The sequence below is a fragment of the Enhydra lutris genome, unplaced genomic scaffold (assembly GCF_002288905.1).
Source record: "Enhydra lutris kenyoni isolate GAN:26980312 unplaced genomic scaffold, ASM228890v2 scaffoldscaffold163, whole genome shotgun sequence".
In the NCBI taxonomy this organism is placed as follows: Eukaryota; Metazoa; Chordata; class Mammalia; order Carnivora; family Mustelidae; genus Enhydra; species Enhydra lutris.
Window position 1 is genome coordinate 67,341 of NW_019154247.1, and position 12,188 is coordinate 79,528.

Consider the following 12,188-nt stretch of genomic DNA (forward strand, 5'->3'; position numbering starts at 1 on the left):
TATACAGGAAAGAGTTTTGAGTTCTGGGACTTTCCAGAAAATAAAACATTGTCTAAGGAATGGAGATCTTGGAATTTGAGTTTGTTCTTGACATCCAAATGTCAACAAGAAGAAATCAAAACTAATGCTGAGCAAGGGAAGATAAGGAGAGTAGTTTCATGTTTGAAGCACAGCAAAGCAACAACATATCAACAGTTATACAATAGGCAAAAAAAAAAATCTTTGAAACTACATTAAAAAATCAAAGGCCTTTTCCCCCTTCAATTTATAGTTTAGAATTTAAAAAAAAAGCTTATGTAGAAGCATCAAACCTTCTGCTGCTTTTATGCTCTTTAGACATACATTATGGTTATTATATCAGTTGCCAACCCTGTATCCCTCTCACCATTCACTTTTGATTGGGCCTGGAAAGTCTGTGTTTTGCTTCAGTAATATCATCTTTCAATACCATACTGTTATTTTTATATGTAATGATGCAATTTCATAGAGTGGCTATCCTATTAACTAGTTGGGTGTTCTTGGATAGAAACTTCCCCACTGTCTTTGTCTTTCAAAATATTTCTTATCTTTCATGATCCAGGTCAAATATCACCTTGATAGGTAGCTTTTTGGCAGACAGTTTTTTCACTCTTCGTGAATGAATGAATGAACTGGGCACACTAAAAATTACACTATCCAGTGTCATCTGGATTTTTAAAACTGCCCAGCATTTTTTTTAATTCAGTTCTTGCTAGTTTTCTAAAAAAAAAGTCATACTAATTACTTATTCAATAAATATTGAGTGCCACCCACTCTTTTTGGAATTTGGGATATACTAGTAAACAGAACAAAGAGATTTGCCCTCACAGAGATTACATTTTACCAGAGGATATACACAATAAACACAATAAATTATATAATTGAAGGTAGTAAAATCTATAGAAAAAAAGATGAGGTAAGGATTGGAGTGTGGGGGGGGCGGTTTGCTGCAATTTTAAATACAGTGGTTGTATTAGCTTCCTTGAGAAATTAACATTTGAGCAAATATTTGAAGGAGAGAATTACCCATGGGCAAATCTAAGTAAATACTATTATAGGTAGAAGGGTATATCAGGGCAAGAACCTAAATAATATTCCTGGAATGTTCTAGGAACTACAAAATGGCCAAAGAGGCTAGGTCAGATTGATGCTGAGGAAAATAAGATGAGATCAGAAAGAGCATCAGGTCAAATTATCTAGGACTTTGTTGGCAATTGAGAGAATTTGACACTTATTCTGAGTGACATGGTGAAATTTTAGAGGGTTTTTTTTTTGCAAGTTAGTTTGTTTCTCTTAGGTTTAATTTAACACTGTCAGTCATTAACATAATCTTTACTAATTATATTGATTTTCAATAAACTGCATCCATTTAAATGGATAACTTGCTGAATATATATAGCCACAATCAAGTTTCAGAACTTTTCAGTCACTCCCAAAAGGTGCTATGCATCCCTTCATTGAAAGTGACATAACAGGAATGACATGATGTGATGTAGTATTTCTAGAGAAGAGATAAAACAGTGGCTGGGACCAAGTTGGTAGCAGTTGATGAGAGGTGGTCATATTTTAGATATGTTTTTTTTTTTTTTTGAGTGAACCAGATCCAACAAAGGTTGGGAACAAAAAAGAAGAGTCAAAGACGTCTTTGGTGTATCCTAACCTTATTCTTGATCTAATTTGTGTTGACCTAATGGGAAAGTATGACATTTTCTGTAAGTTTTTGATAGAGAGCTATTATCAAGAGAAGAAAATTCTCTATCCTTTTTTTAAAGTTTTTATTTAAATGACAGCATACAGTATAATATTAGTTTCAGGTATACAATGTAGTGACTCAACACTTCCATACAACACCTGGTATTCATCACAACAAGTTCACCTCTTAATCCCCATAACTTATTTAACACATTCTCCCACTCACCTCTCCTCTGGTAACTGTCAGTTTGTTCTCTACAGTTATGAGTCTGACTCTTGGTTTGCCTCTCTGACAATTTTTCCTCCTTTGCTCCTTTGTTTTGTTTCTTAAAATCTAAATGTGTGAAATCATATGGTATTTGTCTTTCACTGACTGGCTTATTTCACTTAGCATAATATATTCTAGCTCCATCCATGTGATTGGATTTCATTCTATTTTATGGCTGAGTAATATTCCATTTGTGTGTATTCTTTTTTTGGGTCATATTTTCATCTTAAATAATGTTAAAATTTATAAAATACTTTCCTGGAGACGGACCATTCTAGTTCTCAGGAATAAAATTAATTTAAAAAGAATATAAAAGTGGAATACTTATGTGATATTTTGAGTGTTCCTATTTTCAGGGAAAACTAGTTTCAAGACAATCTATAGGTATCATCATTTTCTGAGGGAACAGTTTAAGTTCTATGGCAGATATTGTCATGTGTCTGTGTATCTCCATCATTTAACACAGTGTTAAAAACAGAACATTTTCTCAAGAAATATTTATTGACATAGGAAACAAAAAATAAACATGGATAACTCTATTGAATACCACAACTTATTCTAAACATAAGATTTCAACCTATAAAATAAAAAAAATCATGACTTGTTCTGACAATATCTTAAAGTTAATCACTCAAAAATATTTATTGCTTAATATTTATTTATTGTCATATATGACAATGTTCTGGGCATTATGATAAATAGAAAGGATTTCATCCTTGCCTTTGAGGTGCTTTCAGTCTGGTTAAAGACAATATTAATATCAACTCAACCCATAAATATTAAGTGCTACAGTGTTTATAGGAAAAGTTCAGTTTTGAAGAAAATAACTACGGGGGGGACAAACAATTACTTAAGAAAATGAGAGCAACAGAATTTAAGATGTAAAGACAGTAGTAACAGTAGTATTCTTACATTTATATAGTGACTTAGAATTTATAAACCTTTTCACACACTATAATTTGGACTTAAAAGCAATTTGTTTTACTGAGTAGATTAAGTATGATTATTCTTATTTCCAGTTGACTTAATCTGAATTAAAAAAAAAAGCTACATAACAGTGAAGTTATGTCTCAAATTCATTTTTTCCCTGTTCTCTGCAACTTATATATTGGTTGAATATAGAAGATAGCAGGCAAGAGTATGGATAGGAAAATACACTAAGGATACTGATTTGGAAATAACTATAGCTGTGTGAAAATTGAAGCCATAATAATAGATGGATTCTCTCAAGGACAATATGTAGAGAAGAGTGGGATAACTGAGCCAAGAACTGAACCATAAACGATTTGAGTTGGACATGAGAAGAAGTGCCAGAAATGCATATAGATAAATAGAAGTCATAAAGGAAAAGAAAAAAGAAAATCATAGTAGTTGAAATTGAGGGAAATTAAGGGGGAGGAGATACATTTCCAATGAATGCAAGATATCAAAAGGGGTTAAGGATGGGAAAAAATCTATAGTATTTGGTAAATTGTCATAATAGGGGACCATTGAAAGAATACTTCAGGGGGAAAAAAAACCTAAAGGAATGTTCAAGATGACAGCATAGGTAGACTCTAAATTCATCTTGTCCCATGAACACAAAATATGTACAGCTACATATGGAACAATTTCCCCCTGAAAAGCACCTGATAACTAGGTAAACAGTGCCTTCAAAACAAGACAAAAGAGACACATCAAGAAGGGTAAGGGAGCAGACACATGGTTCTTCCCAGGACTCTACCTCACAGATGGTAATAATCAGGAGGAATCCCAAAATATGGAACACTCCTTCGAGGAGTGAAGAGATTATACCTCATCATCAGTGATCCTAACTTTGGGAGCTGGCACCAGAGAGATGATATCCCAAAATTTCTGGTTTTGAAAATCAGTAGAAATTAAAACCAGGAGAATTACAGGAAACAAAGATCCCATTCTTAAAGGACTTGTGTGCAAACCCACTTGTCCTAATATCACCAAAGAAACAGATTGAAAAGTATTTAGGCCATAAGTGACAAAGACCCATTTACTAATTTTAGGCAGCTCCCAAAGAGGCAGAAACCTGTTGGGACTTTATCATGGGGCAGAAGCACTGCAGGATGTAATTTTTTGCAATCTTACTTTAACTTGCTGTGGAGATAGGCAATGGGAACCATCTTTGATGTTCTTCCTCTAGACTGCTAACACCAGAGGGCTTGTGCTGCCCATCCTGCACTGTAACCAGGATGACTAAGTGCCCCATGTCCCACCAACCATGCAGGGGTCCCAAGCTATAATAGGGCCAGGTGAGTGCCCAAGCCCTGCCCAATCCATGCAGAGACCAAAGCACAACCAGGCTAAGCAAGTACTCCAAGCCCAGCACTACTTACACAACAACCAAAACAAAATTAAGCTGAAAAAGCCCTCACATCCCGCCATCCTAATGAAGTGGAAGGGCCGCAACTGGGCTAGCAATTGCCTTGAGCCCTAACCAACCTGTGCACAGACTGAGCTACAATCAGTTTGGGCAAATGCCCTTAGACCCACATTCTCTGTGCAACAAACAAGCCACAACTTGACCAAATGAGTGCTCAAGCCCTACTTAACCAACACAGAGACCAAGCTACAATGAGATGAGCAAGTGGCTCAAATTATTCTCTCCCTGTGCAAGGGCTGAGCTACAAAATGGTCTAACAAAGGCTTCAAGCTCCACCATCTCTGTGTAGCTACTGTAACCATGGGTATATGAAACCCACAAGAGGTGCTTGCAGAGAGTACCTGGCTCTGGTGGCCAAAGGAGATTATACTTCTGGACTATAAAGAATAGCTTCTACACAAGACTTCTTCAATACTGAGGGAGGTAGACATTTTGCCTAATACAAAACAAACACAGAGAACCAAAATGATGAGACAGAGGAATATGTTCTGAACTAAAGAATAAGGGAAATACTGAAAATAAAATTCTAATGAAATGGAAATAAGCATTCTAACTGATAGAGCATTCAAAGTAATGATCATGAAGATGCTTACTGATTTTGGGAGAAGACTGGATGAACATAGTGAGAACTTCAACAATGTAATAGAGAATATTTTTTTAAAAAGTACCAAACAAATGATAACTATACTGAAAAATGCACTAGAGAATTGTAACAGCACAATGGATAAATAGAAGTATGAATTATTGAACTAGAAGACAAAGCAATGGAAAACACATAGAGTACAGAAGGAAAAATAAATAAAAGAAGTGATGATACCGTAGGGGACTTCTGAGACAACATCAAACAGACTAGGAGAAGAGAAAGAGCCATAGAAATATAACAAGAAATAATGGCTAGAAACGTCTATAATCAAGGCCAAGAAAACACACATACAGGTCCAGGGAGCCCCAATAAGATGAAACCAAAGAGAGGCACAGGCATGTATTTAAAATGATAAAAGTTAATGATAGAGAGAGAATTTTTAAAGTAACAAGAAGAAAGCCACTTATTACCTACAAGGGAAACCCCATAAGATTATCAGAATTTTCAGCAGACATGTTATAGGCCAGAAAGGAGTAGTGTGACATATTCAAAGTGCTGATAGAGGAAACCACAAACCAAGAATTACCTATGTAGGAGGGTTACTATTCAAAATTAAAGGGTTTACATATTCTTTTACAGATAAGCAAACACTAAGGGAGTTTATCACTATTAAATTAGCCTTAAAATAAATGCTAAAGAAACTTCTCTGAGCTTAAAATAACAGACCTAACAAATACTAAGAAAACATAAAAAAAATAAAAATCTTACCAGAAAACATAAATAAAAAAATAAGTAGTGGATTAACCATTTATAAAGTAAACATGATGGGTAAAAGGCAAAAGTAATAAAATTAATTAAAAATACAATAATTAGCTAAGGGATGCATAAAATGATGTAAAATGTATCTTCAAAAATATTTTTGGGTGGGATGACTAATAATATAAGGCTTTAGAATGTGTACAGAATTTATATCAATTTATTTATTTTTATTTTTTTAAAGATTTTATTTATTTATTTGAGAGACAGGGATAACAACTAGGCAGAGAGGCAGGTAGAGAGAGGAGGGGGAAGCAGGCTCCCCACTGAGCAGAGAGCCCAATGCAGGGCTTGATCCCAGGACCCTGAGATCATGACCTGAGCTGAAGACAGAGGCCTAACCCCCTGAGCCACCCAGGAGCCCCCAAATTTATATCAATTTAAAAGAGACTGTAGTATACTTAAGATATTTTATGTGAATCCCACAGTAACAGAAAGCAGAAACAACAACAACAACAACAAAACCATTATACTAAATACACAAAAGACAATGAGAAAGGAATTTTAACATAATACTAAAGAAAAAAAAAGTCAAACCACAAGAGAGAAAGAGGAGAAGAAAGGAACAGAGAAAGGAACTACAAAAACAGCTAGAAAAAAAAATGAACAAAATGGCAGTATTACCAACTAATAATACCTTAGATATAAATAGACTAAATTCTCTAATCGAAAGACATAGGGTGTGCTGGATGGATAAAAATATAAAAATATATAAAAAATATTCCATATGCTGCCTATAAAGCACTCATCTCAAACCTAAATAAAAAACTAAAATGAAGGATTGGATAAAATGATACACCATGAAAATATAAATGCAAAGAAACTGGGGTAATAATACTTATGTCAGACCAAAATAAGTTAAAACCTAAATTAACAAAAGACAAAGAAAAGCATTACATAATGACAAAGGGGTCAATCCAAAATGAAGATATAGCATTTGTAAACATCTTTGTACCCAACATAAGAGCATCTAAATATTTAAGCAAATATTAAGAGAAATAAAGAAATATATAGCAATACAATAATAGTAAAGGAATTTAATATTCCACTTTCATCAATGGATAGATCATCCAGATAAAAATTCAATTAAAAAATAAAATAGCCTTGAACAATACATTAGAATAGATAAGCTTATTATATACAGAATATTTCACACAAACCAGCAGGATACACATTATTTTCAAGTGCACATGAAATATTCTCCGGTATCGATCATATTTTAGGTCACAAGGACTCTGAGAAAAGGAGGGTTATAGAGGGGAAGGTTGTGGGTGGATGGGCTAGCCTGGTGGTGGGTATTAAGGACCACACATATTGCATGGAGCACTGGGTGTTATGTATAAACAATGTTGGAACACTACATCAAAAACTAATGATGTATGGTATGGTGACTAAAATAACTCAATAAAAAATTTTTTTTAAAAAAGCAAATATCAAAAAATTTAAGAAAATTGGAATCAAATCAAGCATCTTTACCAACAACAATGGTTTAAAACTAAAAATTAATTACAAGAAGAAAACTGGACAAAAAAAACACAAATACATGGAGACTAAACAACTTGTAATTAAAAAAAAAAAAAACCCAATGGGTCAGTGAAAAACTTAAAGAGAAAATAAAGAAAATAACCTGAGTCACATAAAACAATACAAAATTTCAAAATCTTTAGGGTATATCAATTTAAAGAGAAAAATTCATAACAATACAAGCTTAACCCCCCCAAAAAACAAGAAAAATCTCAAATAAAAAAATTAACTTACATTTGAAGGAAATAGAAAAAAAAACAGAAAAAACAAACACCAAAGTTAATAGAAGGAAGAAAATAATAAATATCAGAGAAAAAATAAATAAAACAGAGACTAAAAATACATAGAAAAGCTCAATGGAATTAGTTTTTTTTTTTTTTGGAAAAAAAGAGAACAAAACTGACACAATTTTAGCTAGACTCATTAAGAAAAAAGTGAGAGGCCCCAAATTAAAAAAAAAAATCAGTATAAAAGAGGAGAAATTACAACAGCTAGCACAGAATTACAAAAAGAAAATAAGAAAATACTTTGAATCATTATATGCCAAGAAATTAGCCTAGAAGAAATAATGAAATTTCTAGAAATATGGAATCTCCTGAGACTGAATCATGAGAAAATAGAAAATCTGAATAGACCAATTAGTAATGAAATTGAATCAGTAATTAAAAAAAAAATCCCAAGAAACAGGAGTACAGGTCATGATTAATTCTATGGTTAATTCTATCAATCTTTTGAAGAAGAGTTAATACTTATCATTCTCATATTATTTAAAAAAAATGGAATAGATGGATGCCTGGGTGGTTCAGTTGGTTAAGCGACTGTCTTTGGCTCAGGTCATGATCCTGGAGTCTCGGAATTGAGCTCCACATTGGGCTCTCTGCTCAGTGGGGAGTCTGATTCTCCCTCTAACCCTCCCTTTTCTCATCCTCTTAGAGAAAGAGGATGTACTCTCTCTCTCTCTCTCTCAAATAAATAAATTTTTAAAAAATCTTAAAACAAAACAAATCAAACAAAAAAGAAACCCAAAAAATGGAATAGAAAAGAACAATGTCAAACTTATTTTAAGAGGCAGATACTACCCTGAATCCAGAGAAACTACAAAAATATATATATATGGCCAGTATCTTTGATGAATATAGATGTAAAAATCTTCAACAACATACTAGCAAATAGAATTAAACATTAAAAGAATAATACATGATCACGTGAGATTAATTCCAGAGATGCAATGATCATTCATCATATGCAAATCAATCAACATGATACACCCACATTAAGAAAAACAACAAAGTATTAAAAAGTATATGATCAGTGGTAGTACCAGAGGAGGAAGATGGCAACCACTTTAGTAGGTACTGGAGGAGCAGGCCACACCAGCCTGTTTCCCGCACTGGGAAAGCCAGGAAGTCTCCACAGGGACCACAGGGACCACTGTCATAGCCAAACAACTTTATGGGGGTGTGGTTCTGGGAGCCCACTCCAGAACAGCTACTAGGTCCTACATTGCCAATCAAGTGACTGACAATCTGATCCCTATTCATGACTGTATTTTCTCCTGTTGCTTAGGCTCAGCAGCTGATACCCAGGCTGTAGCTGAGTCCTGTCACTTATCAGCTTATTTCCATAGTATAGAGCTAAATGAGCCTCTGGTGGTACAAAAGGTAACCAGCCTCTTTAAAAAGATGTGTTTCTCATACTGAGAAGACCTAATGGTAGGAATAATCAAATGTGGGCTGGGGCCCCCCAAAAGAAGGGCAAGTGTACTCAGTGCTCATGGAGGGTATGATGAGAGTTCTTTGTCACTGGGAGCTCTGGGAGCTCCTATCTTTGTGGCCATGTTGATGCTACCTAATGGGAAGATGTGACCAAGGAAGAGTGTTGGCAATTCATGTCAATGCTTTTGCTTTGGCCATGGGATGGGTCATCTCCAGTGGTGGGGTGATCTGTCTGGCAACCTTTGTAGAATCAGAGGTAGAGTAGCCGGTACTTTTGTCACATGTTTTTTCTATATCTATGGAAATGATCATTTTTTTTTTATTCTTGACAGAAAGTTTATTGAACTTTATATAACAATATGTTGTCTTTTATTTTTTCCTAGAATTCCAGGAATCAGGGAGGTGGTAAAGTAGCAATGGTGAATTTGGGAATATGGTCTCCCAAAAGTACCTGCTGCTTATTGACATAAGATTACTACTTATACATGGAATCTAAAAAAATAAAACCAGTCAATAAAACAAGATAGAAGTAGGCTCATAGGTAGAGAACAAACTGATAGTTGCCAGAAGGGAGGGGTTTGAGGGGTGGATGACATAGGTAAAAGGGACTTACCAATGTTCAGTTTTAAAATGATTAAGTCATGGGGATGTAATGTGCAGCATACGGAATATAGTCAATAACATTGTAATAATTTTGTATGGTAATAGATGGACAGAAGACTTATAGTGGTGATCATATTGTAATGCATAAAATTATACATTTTCTAATGTATACAATGACAAAATAACTATGAGGTAAATTTGAAACTAATATATATTGTATTTCAATCATAGTTCAATGGAAAATACAAAATAAAAGAACTAGAGAAAAAGGATAGGAGAAGAAAACTGAAGAGTAATTAGAGCAGTTAATTGCAATTAGAGCAGAAAAACTTCAAATAAAGTGTTTAAAGTTACAAAGATCATTAATAAAGGAACTAAAAACAAAGATAGAACTATATTAAGAAAAGAGGAAGAGAGGTGATGGTGCATACAAAAAAAAAAATATTCACCCATTATGGAAGAATGCCATTAGGAAATGTGTAAAATTGTGAAATAACCATATAAATGTATTATTTAAAGATATGGAGGTAGCCACCAAACTAAATGCAAAATCACATTAATATGTGCCTATGTTTGTCAGACAATTTTACTGGTACATGAATCTTATCTTCAAATATGGTGATAGTGCTTTAAATTACAGAAATTGTGGCTTTTGAAAATAGATTAAACCAGTAATGATAGTGACAGAAGAAAAATGACTTCTTACATCATAAGTATACCTATATATTTTTAAGATTTGTATATTTATTTTAGAGGGAGAGATAGCATGTGCAGAGGGAGAGGGAGAGAGAATCTCAGACAGACTGCACCCTAAACATAGAGGCAGACACAGGGCTTGATCTCATGACCCTAAATCATAACCTGAGCCAAAATCAAGAGTCAGATACTTAACCAACTGTGCCACCCAGGTCACCCAAAGGTATATATTTTAACTACAACTCAAATTGCTTTTTACACTCTAAAAATCATAGTGTACTTAAGATTTACATTATTATTTCCTAAGAAAGATTTCACAAGATAATGATTTTCATTTGTTGCCATTATTATGTCTTGTATTCTAGTAGTTGAGCCACCTGTGCTACCTGTTTAGGGGTATTCTACTCCTCTTCCATCCCAACTATGGGCAGACATATGGCCTACTTCTCTTAGGCTCCATTAGAAAACACAAAACACTTTCCTCTGTGCTATTCACTCCAATTATATTTATAGCTCATTTAGCTCAATTCCTCATTTTGGAGATGAAGAAACAGGCCCAGAATAGGAAAAGCATTTACTTGTTTTACTGTATCATGGAAACATGTGTTTTAGGAGGAAAAATTCTAAAGAGTCCCCACAGTTCTATAGTTCCTATGTATTTAACTTCATTTTGTGAATTAGCTAATTTTGTATAGAGTAAATACTCTGAGGTGGATTCCAGTTTTATAAACAGCATCTTTCATTGAATAGAAAAAATGAATAATTTTGTAGCTTCCTTTTTTTTTCTGGTTATTTGATTTGACTTCATTTGACTCCTAATTAACTGTAATAATTAACAATATAAGCAATTTAATCAAATGTGTAGTATTGTGTAAAATAGCATGTAACTTCTGGGTGCTCTGGTGTAAATGAAAATATCTGCTGGAAAATAAAATAAGCTATCAATTGACTCTTTCTATTGATAACAGGGTGATACTTAACATATTTTGTACTGAATTGGTTTACCTTGTGTTCCTGTTGCCCAAAAGAAATAAAAAATCTGGAGAGGAGCAAGATGGCAGAGGAATAGGAGCCCTAAATTTCATCGGATCCCAGGAACTCAGATAGATAGTTATCAAACCATTCTGAATACCTACAAACTCAACAGGAGATCAAAGAAAAGAATAGTAATTCCAGGAACAGAAAAGCAACTACGTTCTGGTAGGTAGGACGTCAGGAGAAGTGAATTCAAGGTGATATATGGGAAGATAGACCATGGGGGAAGGGCCGGCTACCGACAAGTGAGAGAGCAGTGGAGCACAAAATCAGGGCTTTTAGAAGTCTGCTCCACTGAGGGATGTCACTCCAGTGGCTAAACGGGGGGGGGGGGCATGGGGGGTTGGAGTGGAATTCTCTTTGGGTCAGTGTGGTCTCAGGACATATGGGGTCACAGAAAGACAGGGGGTGCCAGAATGTGGTAGAGCTCCCAGGTATCAGAATGGGGAAGCCAGCTGCAAACACGGAGTTGAGGAGGGGCCTCTAAGATTGGGATTGCCATAAATCATGACCCAAGAAAAACTTGGGCCACTACTCTTCAAGCAGGCACACCACAAGTGGCAGAACCAGGGACACATCCCTTCCTCCACTGGGAGGAGTAATGTGGAAGCACCATGCAGGAATCTGCTGGGTTTGGAGACACCAAAAAGGGCTGTGTTCCAGAGACAGAAATTCTCAGTCACAGGCTGGGTGAGCTCAGAGTGCGGCCCAAGGCCAGGGGGACAGGCATGATTGATGGCTTTTCTCTGAGGGCTCACTGAAGAGGAGGACCCCTGAGCTCTTGGCTCCTCTAGGCCTGGAGATTGGAGGGAGCCATCTTCATCCTCATCCTCCAAAGCTGTA

General features: G+C 35.1%; 1 pseudogene; it reads left to right on the plus strand.

Moving 5' to 3' along the window:
- Nucleotides 1–9,276, plus strand: part of LOC111140097 — a 63,498-nt pseudogene extending 54,222 nt beyond the window's left edge.
- The last annotated feature ends 2,912 nt before the right edge of the window (nt 9,277–12,188 follow it).